We start from the raw sequence: 4612 nt of genomic DNA on the forward strand, positions 1-4612 counted from the left end.
AGCCCACGGGAAGGGAGACGCGTGTGTCAGGAGGTCAGCACGCGATCAAGGTGCACCGGCCTCCAAGACATTCTTCCAGCTGCCACGGGAGCCACGGGAGGGCTTGAGCTGAGGGGAGACAGCTAGCTGGGGGCGGGAGCTGTCCCGTGGCCAGGTGAAATGTGACAGGGCTTTGGACCAGGGTGGTAGCTGTGGAGACGGAGGTGTGGGCAGATGCGGGACGATCTGGGAGCGGAGGGGATTTGCCGGTGGGTGGATGTGTAGGGTGAGGAAAGGCGGGGGGCAGATGACTCTGGGCTTGGGTGCTGAGGACTTGGGAGCTGACAGTTCCAGTCTTCACGACGGGAAGTAAGGATGGAGTGAAGCCTGGTGGCCACAGTGGTGAGCCTCACCTGGCTGCCTGGTCTCCTCCAGCAGGAAGCTTTGGCTTCTCCCTGCACTGCTCCAGAGGTTCCAGATGGCCCAGGAAGCCTCCTCCTCTGCCTACTGTCCCCCCGCCAGCCCCACCTGCTGAGCCTTTTGCCCACGATGACCGTGGGAGGGCTGCAGGCCCACGGGCAGGACCTCAGCAGACACGGAGGAGTTGGTGTCCTCACAGCACTTACACTTTGTCAAGGGCTTTGCGGCCTCCCGGAGGCCATTGCTAGATGGGACCGGAAAGGCCACCTTTTGAGCAGAGGCCTTGGTGGCCAGGGCCCCATCGGCCTGCTCTAAGGCTGGGTCCATTCTTAGAGGCTGCTCAAAAACAAATCAACAGTGTCTCTTGACCGCTAGGAGGAACAGACCTGGAACCAGGAGCCCCACTTTACAGATGTGGAAACTGAGGCACTGCCAGGTTAGGCGGCTTGGCTTGCGTCCCCAGAGGCTAAAAGTCTGGGGCAGCCCAACTCCCGGCCCTTTCCTGCTTCTCCTCCCAGCACATCTCATCTCCCAGAAACCCTCTGCCTTCAGCCTCTGTGCTTCCCAGCCCTGCCCCCTCCCTGCACCCCGTCCCGGCTCCCCTGCTAAGCTTTCTCTGAGAACAGGAAGGGGCTCTTCCAAACCTTCTCCATCCAACTCTGCCTCGGCCCTCCCTGGGCTTCTCAGGGCACCAAAGGCGGGAGCCGGCCACTACTTTTTGGGGAGCATGGTCCTTGCTTGCTTACTGGGGCTCTGGCTTCCTTTACACCCCTGTCCACCACCCCAACAAGAGATGTCCACTCAGAATGCTTAGAATCAGAGTTCACGGCTCCATTAGCAGATGGCCCAGGCCACCTCCTGCTTGGACAACTGCAGTAGCCTCCTTACTGGTCTCCCTACGGCCACCCTCATCACCCTCCCCCGGACACACATACTCTGTTCCCCTTAGCCGACCCCAAGGCTTTCCCACCACTCTGAGCCTCACATGACACGGCTCACCTGCCTCTTCAACCTCGGCTCTGACACCCTCCCATCCCCTTGACAATATCGCTGCCTGGTCTTTCTGTGCATCTCACGCACACTAGGCGCACTCCCGCTCTGGGGTCTTTGCACCAGCCGTCAGGCTCTTCCCTGCTCTGCACAGCTCCTGGGTAGATCTCAGCACCCCCGGCCCGTCACTATCCCATCACCGAAGCCATGCACCGCGCTAAAAGTTTCCTTAGTATTCTGTCTGCCTCACGTCATAGAATCACCAGTGCCTTGGGGCGCCTGGGTGGTGCAGTCGGTTAAGCGTCCGACTTCAGCCAGGTCACGATCTCGCGGTCCGTGAGTTCGAGCCCCGCGTCAGGCTCTGGGCTGATGGCCCGGAGCCTGGAGCCTGTTTCCGATGCTGTGTCTCCCTCTCTCTCTGCCCCTCCCCCGTTCATGCTCTGTCTCTCTCTGTCCCAAAAATAAATAAACGTTGAAAAAAAAATTAAAAAAAAAAAAAAAGAATCACCAGTGCCCAGCCAATGGTGGGTGTTCGAGAAGTATCTGTTGACTGGCTTAAGGACTGAACGAATCATATCTAACGGATGCCGTGTGACCAGAGCAGAAGGTGCCTGCCCTCATGGAGCTCGCAGGTTAGCCTGGTGTTCGTCCAACTTCACACACGCCGTCTGGTTCCAGGGCTGCTCGCAAACCACAGGCCACACGCCAGCAGTCTATGGCTCCCATCTGCCCTACAGAGGTATTGTGTTTGACTTGTTCCATGGTTTTAAAAAAATTGAGCCAGCTTTTAAATTTTTTTTTTCAACATTTTTAAATTTATTTTTGGGACAGAGAGAGACAGAGCATGAACGGGGGAGGGGCAGAGAGAGAGGGAGACACAGAATCGGAAACAGGCTCCAGGCTCCGAGCCATCAGCCCAGAGCCTGACGCGGGGCTCGAACTCACGAACCGCGAGATCATGACCTGGCTGAAGTCGGACGCTTAACCGACTGCGCCACCCAGGCGCCCCGAGCCAGCTTTTAAACATTGGTATATTTCACGTACAAATCTGGATATTTTGGGGGGGGGGCTTCTTTTCCCAAAATGGACAGATGTGGCCACACCGGGTTTCTCTGCTCAAATGACATGATTGCTACTACACCCTTCCGACAGGCACATTCTCCATGGTCCCCACCACCCTCTCTCTCTCCCTGACAGCCTTTTATCACTGAACCTGCCCCATCGCTTTCCTTATGATAAATTTGCACTGTATCCGTGCCTCTACCAAGAGTTGGAACGCGAAAGGCTGAATGGGTCCCATGAGTCAAGAAAACCAGATATTCGTTCATTCAACAAATATTTATTGATAATCCACTATGTGCCAGCAACAGTTGTAGATAGGGCAGCGGAAACCATGGACGAATATCCCTCCCTCCTGGGGCCTCATTCCAAACACTGTGTAACATTCTTTTCACAAGTGGAGACATTTGAGTTGTTCCTCACTGCCCACCCCCCCCCCTTCCACGAGAAAGACTATGCTTCTCGTGTCCAGGGTCATCGGTGAAGACTTCGTCATAGTTTCCACGAAGCACCTACTGGGTGACGAGCCCCTGTAAGGGTCTGGCACCAACCGAAATGCTCAGTAAGTGTTTGTTGAATTCATTAGCTGAATTTACCTCCTAGGCAGGGTTGGTCAATGATGTTTCTCCAGGATTTATTCAAACGCTTAAGTCCGCGGCCGGCACTCAAGTCATGTCACTTGAACCCAAGGGTGCAGGTAAGAGGGGAGGACTATTAAAGTACGTTTGGGCTGCAAGAAGGCAGAGCCCTGGGAGAGGAGGGCGAAGGCGCTAAGAGTACCGCCTGCCAGAGGCCAGTGACCCCAGGAGGCAGGTGACAGGATTCTCAGGTGATAGACATTAGGAAACAGGCGGGGAGAGGAAAGCCCCTTGGCCAAGCTCACAGGCCCCACGAGGGAGGGAGGGAGGGAGGGGGCCTATCTGCTCCTGAAGTCCACACTCTCCCCACTCACCTAGGGGGTGCTCCCAGAAAGTCCTGGGAGTGGGGGCGGGGCAATGTACAGGGCCTGCCCGGAAGTCGGACATCAGCGGTCTGCTCCTCTTGGACTTCTGGCTTTTGAATAGAGTGAATTCATTTATCAGACTCATTTCCTCTTAACCTGTTCCAGCAAACATTTAATACGTGAGAAAGGTGTATGTGTGGTAGAGATTCTGAAATGTTTATTTTACAGGGGGGTAGGAGGAGAGCTAAAAAGAGGAAGGGGTCCCATTCCTGACCTTAGTGATAAGAGAAGCCCAGCCATGGCCCGGGGCCAAAGCGCCACAGTAACACCGAAGGCGACAAGCCAACAAGGGCTCTGAGGGTGGGCCTCCCTCCAGCTAAGCCTGGGGACTGGGCAGAGCATGATGAATGGTTGGGGGGGCGGGGGGAGGGGGAGGGTGTGTGTCCCAGGCTGAACCTCGGCCCAGGGTGGGCTATGGGGGGGAAGCAGACAGGAGCTCCCTGCCTGCAGTGGCTGCAACCAGGCAAAGCAGATTGGGTCTGATTCCAGAGGGCCTGGGCCTCGGCCTGGCTGCACTGAAATCTGGCCAGTTGGGACCAGGATGAGGGTGTCTGCTGGTGTGTAAGCCCCAGTGACTAAGGTGCTGGGGTCCTTCGGGATCTCGGTGGACTCAGACCCGTTCAAACGCCCTTTCCTCCACGAAGCCTTCCGCACTTCCCTGGCCAGAAAGCGGGCTCTGGGCAGTGATGAGCCGATCTGCTCTCTCCGAGGGCACTCTCCGCTTTGCACCGCGGCCGCGTCCTCCCCACGGTACTCAGGCCTCGCGTGCCTTCCCGCACGGAGCCGGAGCCCGGCGAATACCTCTAGGCTGAAGCACGAATTGCTCAGCCAGGCCTTAGGGAACCGGGCCGCCTGGGCCCAGGCCCGGTTCAACAAGTGTGGGCGGGGCCGCGCGTTCCCGCCCCGACGGCTTCGCGCCTCCCCAGGCGCCGGGACGCGCCGGGCCGGGCCCGGGCCCCGTTGGGCGAGTTCCATTTCATCACCCGCGGAGCGTGCGAGCGCCGGTGCAAATAACGTTGCCCCCTCCCCTCCTCTGCTCCCTCCGAAACTCCGAAGCTTCCGTCTGCGAACGCCAGCATTCCCGGCTGGGAGGTCCCTGGAGGGCGGCGGCGCGGCCGGCGGGGCAGCCGGGCGCTGGGTGCCCTGCGCCGCCCCCCCCCC

General features: G+C 58.2%; 1 long non-coding RNA gene across 1 annotated transcript; it reads right to left on the reverse strand.

Moving 5' to 3' along the window:
* Positions 1-2712: 2712 nt before the first annotated feature.
* Positions 2713-4600, reverse strand: LOC121024219 (uncharacterized). The gene is made up of 2 exons (XR_005787645.1): positions 3401-4600; positions 2713-2988 (listed from the first exon to the last, which is right to left on the reverse strand). It is a non-coding gene; the product is annotated as an uncharacterized LOC121024219 (long non-coding RNA).
* Between the last annotated feature and the right edge of the window lie 12 nt (positions 4601-4612).

The sequence above is a fragment of the Herpailurus yagouaroundi genome, unplaced genomic scaffold (assembly GCF_014898765.1).
Source record: "Herpailurus yagouaroundi ecotype Mexico unplaced genomic scaffold, PumYag 61335, whole genome shotgun sequence".
NCBI classification, from domain to species: Eukaryota; Metazoa; Chordata; class Mammalia; order Carnivora; family Felidae; genus Herpailurus; species Herpailurus yagouaroundi.